The 12,419-nt window shown below is 34.9% G+C and overlaps 1 long non-coding RNA gene across 2 annotated transcripts; it reads left to right on the top strand.

Moving 5' to 3' along the window:
- Window positions 1–8,310: 8,310 nt before the first annotated feature.
- On the top strand, window positions 8,311–9,241 carry LOC145731657 (uncharacterized). 2 transcript variants are annotated; one of them, XR_014178848.1, is made up of 4 exons: window positions 8,311–8,403; window positions 8,572–8,788; window positions 8,830–9,010; window positions 9,082–9,241. It is a non-coding gene; the product is annotated as an uncharacterized LOC145731657 (long non-coding RNA). The 2 variants fall into 2 exon arrangements; XR_014178847.1 differs by lacking the exon at window positions 8,311–8,403 and having other exon boundaries at window positions 8,467–8,788.
- Window positions 9,242–12,419: the final 3,178 nt, after the last annotated feature.

Here is a 12,419-nt window from a genome sequence, read left to right as displayed (position 1 = left end):
ATTTTCAACGTTTTACAAGTTGCAGCAATCATGGGAGTCGCAGGTGCTTCTCTATGCAACGAATTATCCTTTTTGGATATCAGCCAAGTCCAAGATGTGCTCATTCCAAATACGAACATAAGCATTTCAAGATGCTTCACGATTATTGAAGAAGCCTTTTGTCAATGCTGTAGAAATATGTCGAAAATACATAAATTTGCGTCATAAAACTCATGATGGGAGATTCTTCTTGCGATATGTGGATGGAAAATGTACTACACAACCTATAGGCGTCAACACAATTTCGAAAATGTTTTCAAAACTGGCGTCGTTTCTTGGAATCCCTTATTCAGAAAGTTTTGCCATGGAATGAGGCGCCACATGGAATGAGGCGCTCTTCGACAACATTATTGGTCAATGCTGGAGGCGATATTAACACTCTCAAGCGCCACGGAGGTTGGAAGTCGAGTACGGTAGTGGAAAGTTATATTGAAGATTCATTGTGCAGCAAAATGGCAATTGCTGAAAAGATACAAGTATTACCACAGTATTTCCTAAAGACCGCAAAGTTGTTGGCCCCTCCAGTTCTTTAGAAACTCCAAATGAAGTAGATTCGAAAATTGCTGACCAAAATAAGTTTGTTTTTGACATAAATGATAATATTAATAATAATAATTCCAAATAAAATCGAAGGGTGGTATTTATTGTCATTCCGATTACAGCCTAAACTGGTCAATTATAGAAAAGTGAAAGCAGAGTGAGAACAGGAGAAAAAAAATGATAAAAATAGGTATTGACAGGTAAGCGTAATGTTATGAGTTGAAATGAGAAAACTTTAATATACTCGTCGTGTATTAGGTCTTTAATCCGCGCTAAACAGACGTATTAAACCTTCATAATATACCGGTCGTGGATAAAAGATGTTTATTGTATTATAGCTTTAAAAGATTATTTTAGAACTTTGGGGCAATATTACCAGAAGCTGATCTGAATTCATCATCATTACAAAACTTGACTATTTCGTAAAAGATTAAAAAACATTAATACATAGAAGAACATTTACTTAGCTTGAGTTTAGTTTACGATTTTAGAATCTGCAAAACAAAGCTTGTTTAAAACAGGAAATCAAAATGCGGATTGCGTCCATCGTCAATAATTCACACCGCTTAAAAACACGACCTTCGTGGCACAAATAAAGTATTAAAAGCCCATAAACCTCTAACTCGGGCCGGGATTTATGCGTCCCGATAATATTTGACAGTCATGACGACCGACCCCCTGAGTAAATCATGAGCTTGGACATTTTAATTTTGAGAAACTCTCAACGGCGACGAAACTTTCTACTTTCGAGACAGGAATAATAGATCCTCAAGACGTTTGGCCTGTTGAATAAATTATGGAATATGCTGATTTCGGGATGGTCGTGTGGAAATTTAAATTTAAAAATATGATTTTAGTATTTCTAGTGCTTTGTTATTCAATACATACATAACTACTAAAATACATACTAATTTAAGTTAATAAAAAAATGTGTGAAAAAGATATACAGGGTTTTTCAATGAAAAGTAGCCACCCTGAATATCTTCCAAAATAATTTCTCTGTTAAAAAATGCTAAGACACGTCAACAAAGATTGCAAGGGGGACATCTTTTTACGTAGGATTTGAATTTCTGGCATCAGTCCCTTTGCCGCCATAGCCACCCCCACTAAGTTTTCAAATGGCACCATACCCTGTGTGGCACATCGTTGGAAAGGGTATTTCATAAGGAATTAATTGCACTATTTTATTTGTACATTTGCTTTGAATTGAGACCAAAAAAAATAAAAAAATACGTTTTGTGTTTATTTTTTGTTAACTGCTGAAATAATAGCAAATAGCGGTTATCATTTAATTAATGGCTCAAAATAACCTCCGTTAACTTCCATACAATAATACAAGCGACTTTGGAAGAGTTCGCGAACATTTGTGAGGACTTGCGGTGTCAGTTGTCGGCATTCATGTATTATTCTCTGCCTAAGGTCTGCAATATTGGCCGGCTGTGTTGCATAGACTTTAGATTTTAAATGCCCCGATAGGAAAAAGTTCAACGGAGTGAGGTCGGGTGATGTCGCAGGCCATTCCATGGGACCACGTCTACCAATCCATCTTCCAGGAAATCGATTGTTCAGATATTCTCAAACGGGAAGTGAATAGCGTGGAGGTGCACCGTCTTGTTGGAAAATTAGTTGATTTTCAAATAAATTTTCATCATTTTCTAGTAGCTCTGTTATGGTAGGATCAACAGTGGTGTCAAAAAGCTCAAGATAAGTAGCGCCATTCAAATTACCGTCAATAAAAAACGGACCAACGATGTGGTCTCCTAAAATACCTGCCCAAACATTAAGTTTTCTGGATATTGGGTATGGGTTTCCCTAAACCAATGTGGATTCGTGTCTGACCAATATCTACAGTTATGCCTGTTCACTTCTCCATTCAAAAAAAACATACACTCATCACTGAAGCAAATATTGTACAACAAGTTCACGTTGTTTGTCAGATTAGTAGACATAATTTCACAAAATTGTAGTCTTCTATCATAGTCATCTTCGTTTAATTCCTGAACCAATTTTACCTTGTATGGATGAAAATTGTGTTTTTTTTAAATTCTCCATACACTGCTTGTTGAAATACCCGATGCATGGGAAATTTGAAAAGACTGATTATTACCCATTTCAACGTGTCCCAAAACAGCAACTTCAATTGGTTCATTAATAATTTGTCTTTCAGGTTGATGTTTTTTGTTTGTCACTGAACCAGTTTCCATGAATTTTTGCATTAACTTTAAGACATACTGATGACCAATTAATTTATCTGGATGGATTGCATTGAAAGCATGCAGATTGCATATTGACAATGTTCCTCCAAAACGAACTTACAAGTTGTTATCAGCAGTTTGACCAAAATAACAAAAAAATGTTTTTATTTTTTTTGGTCTCAATTCAAAGCAAATAAAATAGTGCAATTAATTCCTTATGAAATACCCTTTCCAACGATGTGCCACAAAGGGTATGGTGCCATTTGAAAACTTAGTGGGGGTGGCTATGGCGGCAAAGGGGCTGATGGCAGAAATTCAAATCCTACGTAAAAAGTTGTCTCCCTTGCAATCTTTGTTGACGTGTCTTAGCATTTTTTAACAGAGAAATTATTTTGGAAGATATTCAGGGTGGCTACTTTTCATTGAAAAACCCTGTATAACCAAATAAATAAATAATCTTTATAAATAATTTGTTGTAATAAAACCCAATTAAAACGTAGTCGAACTGATCTTTAAATTACGTCATCTAGGATCTATGACGTGCTGGGTGAGTTAAAACTGACGAGAGAGAAGAAAAAAAAAAGAATTGACGCAATAGAAGAAAATAAACATATTTGATAGAAAAAATAAATAAAGAATAACAGGAGAAAAAGTATGTATATTCATTGGTTTTTAGGTAGTTACTTTTACAGTTGTTGGGTTGGAATGCATTTTCTATAGAATTTCAGTGATTATCCCCCATTTGCACCGTCGTACTTTAAGCCTAGCTTAAATAAAGTTTGCTTCAGACTGTGACAATACAGATGGAAAAAGTTACAGTCTGGACTACTGGAGGTTAGAGTAATTGTGTCAAGTAAAAAAACTCAGTTTTTTTGTCAAAACTGGACTTGATATTGACGTGATAGGGAGATCTCTGACAGTAACACATATCATAAGATATCATCTCTTCTATATTTTTGAGCTCGTTTTAACTGGAACATCCTTTATACACAAACAAAATGGCAACTATTCCGAAAAGACATTAAAAATAAACCGTAAACTTTCTTCCTCGTTTCGGAAACTTTCCCTAAACAAACCCTAAGCATTTCGTTCCGTTTTATGGTTGTCTTAATTATCAGCAACAAGAAGAAATTCAACTCTGGAAAATTGCCGTCGCAGTTTAATGCGATGCAGCTTTTTTCCATGCAAATTTACTTCCACTTCCGTAATCAGGCAGTTTCGTTTGTTCTCACTTCCGAAGTTGCGTTGGGCTGCAGATAAAATTCAAAATAAATATCGACTCGAAAATAGTTTTCTGTAAGAAACCGCTGCACTTGAACAGACGCGAAAATACTACTCGATGCATTATTCATAGATATTTTAGAATAATTGTATCATTTTACAGAAAACAGCGCGTTGTAGAATGTATCGGCTTTGCAGCCTGCCTAAAAGCAGTCTTTATAACGACGTGTTGCGAAGATCTTTTCCATGTTACTGGGTTTTCCGTTTGTTTATTGAAATTTTATGGAAATTTGTTTATGGTAATGTTTGGACCTGACGTGGAGGCTTTGAACCTGTCTTTTGAGAATGGTTAAGTTTAGAAACAGTATAAAATGTTTGCTTTTTTATTTAAATTATGCACTTCAACAACGATGTGATTCAGTATTTGTAATATTTCAGGGAATTTCATTTGAACAAGGATGAAGACAAACCGTTCTAACTGTGATAGTAACTGATACTATTTTTCGATTTTTCTACTTGGTTTCAACTATTTTTGTTCTTAAAAGTTTCTTTCTAGATTTTGTAGTTTTCGAGATATAAGTTTTGTAGAAACAAAGTACAACCAACCTATCAATGTTATTATATCGTTGGATAGCATTTTTCGACTCGATTAGCATCGACTTATCTACGGTAGTGAAATGAATATCTTACTTATAAAATAATAAAGTTACTTAGGATTAAGTGAAAAAATGCCTAATGTTGGCAATATTCCCAAGTCGTATGCTCAACGTAAATGTACGACCACCGTCGTATTTTAAACCAAGTTTAAGTTGAGTTTTGGTTTGAATGTGTCTGAAAGAGTGGAAAAAAGTCACACTCTGAACTACACTTAACTTAAGCTTGGCTTGAAGTATGACAATGCAAAAACCTTTAAATTGATGACCAAACCAAACCAAAAAATGTCAAAAATGTTATGATGGTTATGTCACTAACCCTAAACAAAATATTCAATCTGTAACAGATTTTAGAATTAAATTCCGATCCGAAAAATTGGACTTTCTATACACAAGTGGTGATAGAACAACCTCTAGTTTTTTTTAAATTAATTTGTTTGATGCATAATGATTTTCGAAACCTAAAAGAGATTATTAAGAATATCGCACATTTCTGGTAAATAAATTGGACTTACTTCCACTCATAAATCTGATGCAATCTGTGTTTTATTGCATGAAAATGGCAATGCTAATATTAGAAAAATAGGTTAGTGGGACATAGTGGAAATAGATTGTTAACGCTACAATGGAAAAGACAAGAGACTTAAGTCCTTGAAATAATTCACCCCATTTTCTTGGTGAATAACCAAAGCTATAAACCTTCTACTTATAGCTTGCGAGCTTTGTGCTCGACCAGAACTAATAAATAAAACACATTTCATAAGAGATAATATCGAGAGGAAATATAGGTGGTAAACTAGACATAAATCAGCATTTTAAAAGACACCCAAACCGAAATGCCTGAGTTATTATGTCTAGCAAAAATTGGTATTTTCCATTTCGTTATAGGAATTCGGCTGGCATGATATATGGACAGCATTATTCACCGAGAAGGCTACATTATTTTCCCGGCTGATTTTAGTTTTTCTGGATTCATTTATCCTTCCGTTCGCGGCTTTCGCCCAGATAGAATTCGGAATTGATTTCAGGTGGATTTTGCGTTGATTAAAAACGGTTCGTGCTGGAAAAAATTCGAGTCCACTTCATTTGTTCGACGGTTTTATGTCTCATCCTAATATATCACAATCAGGCATTTTTGAAAATTACTTCCCGCATTAATTCCCAAGCTGGTGTGCAAGCAGGACACGGGAAATAAACAACAAAGTAGTTTATAGATGGATCGTTATTGCGGGTAGTTTATAGACTCAGTGGAAAATCACCTTTGCAATACATTATTCATACGAGAATTGGAATAATTGCATGATTTTATGGAATACTGGAGAAGCCGTTGAATATATCCTAGCCCGAGGAACAGACCAGCTATATTGTTTATAGCTGGCCGAGTTAGGGGTTTGTTTTCTTTGAATCGGTATTCCGTCGTTATTTGTTGAAATTTTATGGTAATCTTTTAAGATGCTGTATTCATTCCCTGTTTTTTTATTGTTCGAGTTTTTTATGCTTTTCACGATGAAAAAAATCAGTCTCAGACAGTCTGAAGTACTGCCGAATATGGCTAGGAAAAAGTCAGACGAATTTTTGTTCTGTTACATTATTCTTGTTTGGTAAAATGGTTTTTTACTCAAATTTATAGTTATTCTGCTTTTCATTACTTGTAAGTAAAATAACTAACAAACCATGTTTTATGTGGATAGTTCTAGTTGGTTCTAGAGTTTTAGGTCAATGTATGATATTTCTTTAAGGTTACAATATCATTTTTATTTGACGTTTTGACATTGCAATGTCTCCATCAGAGAGAGATAGTCCAAAAATATGACAAAATCAAGGAACGTTTAATTTCTGTAATTACAATTATTGCTATAATTGAAAACATACCCAGAATAAAACGTTAAAAATGGTGAGGTTATGTTTTTTATTTATCAATCCCAATCTTCTGCTCATCAGAGAGTCTATATGGCTTGGTAACCAAAGAACCAAACCTTCATTCCAGTATAGTCAACTGGATGCAAGAAATGATAGTTGTTGTGCAAGATCTGGGGACATCTGTACTCAACTCTATGAGTTAGAAAGTACAATTTTTAACCAATCAGATCGGTGTTTACTGAATGATGCGGCATTAATGGGGCTGTTCTTAGATTTGGGAACGCCATTTGCACTTTCTAACTCATAGAGTTGTTGTTGTTGTTGTTTCTGGTTTTTTTGGCACTACCAGCTAGGGGTATTTTGCCAGCTCGTTACGAGAGAGGCTCAGATAGTCGGGCTTGTGCCCCTGAGCCCCAGATGGCTACAAAAAGTTCTAAAAAATCGCTTAAAGGCACGATCCGAGCAAAAGATATAGTCATTCCTCATGGAAACTATAACCGTCACTGTCACATCCACGTGGTCTTCTCCTAAGTTTTCACCCTTTTCGCCTCTTGGAAGTGCACCGCACAAGACAATTCCCCGTAGACTTTTAGGAATCGACGTTTCCACTTAGAGGTCCCACCATCTCCACTCGACCGGCTGCGGAATTCGGTCGTCAACTTCAAATTTCCCTGAACACCGTTTCAAGAAACGTGGTTTCTTAGTGGCAAAAAATGGCACTCACGAAACTGACGTGCGGTACGTTCCAAGTTGAAAACCGAACTGAACTCATAAGGCATTTACGAAAATTATACCAGCTAATTCCACCGTTTACCACAATCGGTGTAACTTTTAAGGATCTGGTTCATTACGGTTGAATGAATTTTAGAACGCGATTGGTATTCCTATTCCTGATATGTCTTTGACACTTGACTGGCATCCAGATGTTCATTGCTGAAATGTGTATAATATCGGCATACCTCCATCTCGCGAGCAGAATATATTCCAATATCCATTTTAATTTAACAGGTCAATCTCATAAGCTAGCTAAATTGTGGAACAAACCGACAAACCGTCAACCATAAACTAATTTTTGAGGTTATGACTCTAAATTTTAACGGAAAACCTGTCAAAAGTCACTTTTTTCTTAATTTACCGACGGAACTTCTCGATCCATAAATCATAAACCGGGTACATATATTCGGTATATCGGTAAAATTTCAGAACGGCAATAGTAGTTACCAAAAACAATTTTCGAACGCTCTAGGTTAAACAGGTATCTACCGGTAGAATAATCGTAAATGCCTATAGAGTTGAGTACAGATGTCACCAGATGTTGCACAACAACTATTATGTGTGTTTAGTTGTTTTTTCATGGCTATTAAGGGCAGTGACGTTTTTTTTGGCATATTTGTGGTTTTTGATTCGATTTTCTAAGTATTGGGATGATTTCATTAGTGCCTTGCTTGTAAGAAATGTACTCAATATCTTTAAAAACCTCTAAAAACCATCTTTAGGGAGCTCACTTTAAAGAGGGGTAAATAAAGTGCATTTTTGGGTAATTACAGCACCTGTTTGAAAGGCGGGAAGGACTAGTTCCTCTCTAGTTTCTAGAGCTAACCAACCGGGAAGTAAACATACAAAATTAAAGAAAATTTGTTATATTGTGTAAGCATCACGAACAGGAACAATTAGAGAGAGATTCCAAACTTTGTCATCGATCAGTAAAGCTTACTTACTGTTCTTGATACTTAATATATGGTCCATTTATTTTCCCGTGGTGGTTACGTCATCATTTGCCTTTCTTGTCTCTTACATGCGTTCCGAGCGCGATAGAATTTTGACGTCATCTAGTCACGTCGGCAATGAATCAGGACGACAAGGCTCGGAAAATCGGCCGCCATTGTTGACAAAAAGTAAACAAAGAGACATTTTTTATTTTTGATGTAAATTTTACAATATTTTAAGGAGTATTTTGATTGAACTTTAACTGCGATACTACGTGTGAGACTAGATAATGTGTGTGTGTTTCGGTAGTCAGTTTTGAAGATGCCACCTTCTTAATACACTTTACAACTATCAAGGGGCCCAGTGAAACATTCTGAAGGAACTAGAGTTTGTGGAACAGAAAAGGATGCCTTTTCTAATAGAAAACACTGTCACAATGAAACAGCCCATATATTTACTTACTCCCAAGAAGAGTTTTTACAAGAACACTACAAAAACCAAGTTTATTCAAGCCAGTGGTTCTCGAAGAAACATGGATATAGAGTAAAGGTGTATTTAGCAGAAGCTGACAAGGTGATTTACCTAATACTATAAAAAGGACTCTTATGTTTCAGGTACCTTTATTTGCCTAATCTGGAGTTTGCTTATCATGCTTTGAAAGGGTCCAAATTTAAAAAGTCCCATTATCAATTGCTCTAAAAGACTGAACAAAAGGTGTTTGAAGTTATGGTTATAATGGTGTTGTCAAAATCCATATGCAGAGTGTTGAAAAAACAAATTTCTAATAAGTTTCAGGTAATATTAGAAAGGTAATATTAGATAAGTTACTTAATACATAAATTTGATCAAATGCCATTATTTTGCAGAATTAGCCCTTATAAATTTTGCTGTATCTTCTCTGACTATAAGGCTAGAAACAGATGGTGCTACTGTTAAATACTTTTACATCAGATAGTAGGTTAAATTACTATTTTAATTGTATTATTTACACATTATGAAATATACAAATAAAATCTTTAAAAAGTACACTCAAGTTTCTTTTTTATCTAAGAAGTCTAGTTTTCTTCATAAACAATCATAAAATTAGATAATTTCTTTAACTGAGGTACCTACCTGCTTTTACTATAAATTGAACTGAAATTGAAAAAACATGTTAAATAAATAACACAACAAAACCAAATTAATATGTATTTAATGCAGCTGACTAAATTTACAAAAGGAAATAAATAAGCAATCTATATCACAAAACCAAGAAGCAAGTTCTTAAAACACCAACAATTTTGTTATAAGTTTTAATAGTCCCCAGGATACACACATATTGCCTTTCCTTTCTTGCAAATTTTATGGAATAATTCTTGAAACGTTGGTATTGGGCTGTTAATGACTCGTTTGAATGCACCTATCTGTGATGTTCTTTCCAGATAATTTAAATTGAATGTGGTTGTTGTTCCCAAGCCAAAATTTGATTGAAACTTTCCGCTTTTGTTTACCACCAAATGTTGCAAGTTTTCCAGTTTGGTGAAGAAAAATCTGAAATTCTACGAAGGTCTCGCAATAACAACACTAATTAATAAACTTTAACAACCCTAAACTAAGTTTTTATTTCTTCTGTTTGTAGTTTTTGCTGTTTTTCAACTTTTTAAAATTCCTAACCTCAAAATGTTTAGCCGACTGTCAGTTGGGACTATGCTCTATGTTGCCACATCTTCCACGAGCAGATGTGAACCTAGTATATTGTTGGTTGCACTAATAAACGGACCGATGAATTAAACAGATTTCGAAAAAAAAAAGCATTTATTGCATGCAAAACATGTGAGATTCTTAGAATGTTTTTTTTCAAAACAATATAGTTTTCTTATTTTCATTTATAATTGCTTAATGAAAGATACATATTGTGAGGTTTACAGGAGGAATTTGTTAATACGGCAACGTCCAAAGAGGTGATTAAAAAGATGGATAGCCTAGCTTGTAATAAACGACGTGCGTAAATTTTAATATGGCGGAGCACTTGATGACGTAACCGCCACGGAAAAAAAAATGAACCATACTAATGTTTACATAAACATTTTGTCTTCTCAGTGTTTTAATTAAATTGTAATTTACTCTATTAAACATTAATATTGGAAATAAATCCAACTTCCATATGTTACTCGATTTGCCAAATTTACAAAAATTTCTGCCTGATCAGCAGACTTTCGGGAACCTACCAGCCAGACTGCGCAAAAATTCGATTCGTCAAAAATCGTTCGACTAAAACGGTTTTACACTGGCCGATATACTATATTACAACTCGGTCGCATATAAATTTGCTGACAAAGTTTTCTAAATTGCATTTTGCGACAAAATAATATTTACCTCGAAATAAATTCGAAGCTTTTCTTCACGTCAACAAATTCCAAACTCATTAAATATGGAACAGGCTGGAAACGGGGTGAATAGATTCTCGTGCGGTAACTTACAGTCTCAGCGTCTTGGAGAAATGTCTTTACATGTCGCAGATACGCTAAGGTTGCTTAGTTTCTAAATAGTGAAACGATCAGGCAATCGAAATTGAATTTGAATGCTTTGCCATGCGATTCGTGAATATTTTACTATGCGAACTGGTGTCTCGTGGTTGAGAGCGAATCGAGCAAAAAACAAAATTAAATTCATAATAAGAAAAGTAGTCAAGGGATTTCAGTTTCGTGTCTAAAGAAATGAGAGTCGTGTACCAGTAGACTATGGAATCTAATAAAAATGTAGTTTAGTTGTTGCTAAGGTCGAGTTTCGAGTATTTTTAAATTTTGCACGAATCGAGATAAATCAGCGCAGAGAACTTATGTTTAAAATTGCAGTGGCAGTTACACGTACACGTTGCCGCTTTAACAATTTATTTCATATATAATGAAATTGCAGGTGCCTTCAGTCAGTCAGATAAATTAAACCTTAGCGTTAATTTTTCAAAGTGAACTGGTAGTAAAAATAGTCTGGACAGGTTTCAATCCCGGATTGAATTAGTTTAGCATTTTGTGCCCCCATTAAACAACCGTTCCAACAAAGGCGTAATAAAATCTTTTGATCTTTAAAACCTTAGGGATTTTCGAGGATAACAAACCGGCCCCAGTTAACTAAGGACAGTGAGTCGTCAATTTAGGTTACAAATCAATGCGGAGGGTGCCTTACAAATCACTGAATAAGAAAGTGGATTTAAAATAAAAAAAGCAACCCCCTACATTCAGCAGTTATTAAACAGAGACGGAATCACTCTAGTGTTAGCAAATCACGCTTATGATTAAATCATCAAAGCGGTTAGTCGGGCTAGTGCCACCCTGTCGCTATCCATTTACGGCAATTAAAGATGAAGAGGGCAGATAGACACCGTGCTGTCATCTGTGTTTGCACTGCGCCTCGACATTTGTAGCCAGAATTGAGGATGCTGGAGAGTGCTTTATCTTATTAGGAACACTCCCTTGTTAGTGCAATTTTAATGAGGCAATCCGAGTTTTGTGCACCAGACTCGATATTCTTCATGTTAGGGCCCTCGTTATTTACTATCTAAGATGAAATGGAATTCTCAGATGGATTTTTGTTGTTTAGTTTTGTATGCTTGTTTTAAGATAAAACGTGTCTACTATTTGCTTAGATTAGATTTAGCAAGAGTACACATCAGATAACATGCGGACGGCAGTAGTGGTTCAGATGTTTTCTTTGTGCAAACTCATTTAATTAATAAATTCTTCTAACAGTTTTAGAACTTTCATTTTTTTAAACTTATTCATGATAAGATAAGGAACAAATATTTATATCAAAACTTTTCATAGACTACTCATATTTCCAGAAGTAAAAAGTGGCTTATATAATTATGCTAAGCGTTTCAGTGTAAGTTTTTGATTAATAATGCTCTTTTTAAGACGGTTTCAGATGCTTTAACCATTTCGATGTCTAACATACAAAATATATGCTTAAACGGTGGAAATAAAGATAAAATTTTAAAAAAACGAAGTAGCAAAATGGGTTTTTAAACAGTATATAAACTTTAGTTGGTCATATACTATGGCTTCTGCAGAGTTTAACTTAAATAAGAATACTTAAGAATTGATTGGGATGAGCAGAAACCTCTAAGGCCATTTTGAAAGTGCCAGAGACCTCTAAATGCCACTGGCAACCTTCTAAAAAGTGTCAGAAGCTTCTACGAGTGTCTTAAACCTTCCCAAGTCCTCTAGGA

Source organism: Ips typographus, linkage group LG1 (genome assembly GCF_016097725.1).
Source record: "Ips typographus isolate SLU linkage group LG1, UJ_Ityp_2.0, whole genome shotgun sequence".
Taxonomy (NCBI): Eukaryota; Metazoa; Arthropoda; class Insecta; order Coleoptera; family Curculionidae; genus Ips; species Ips typographus.
Note: the sequence above shows the minus strand (reverse complement) of the source record. Positions and strands in the feature narration are given on the sequence as shown.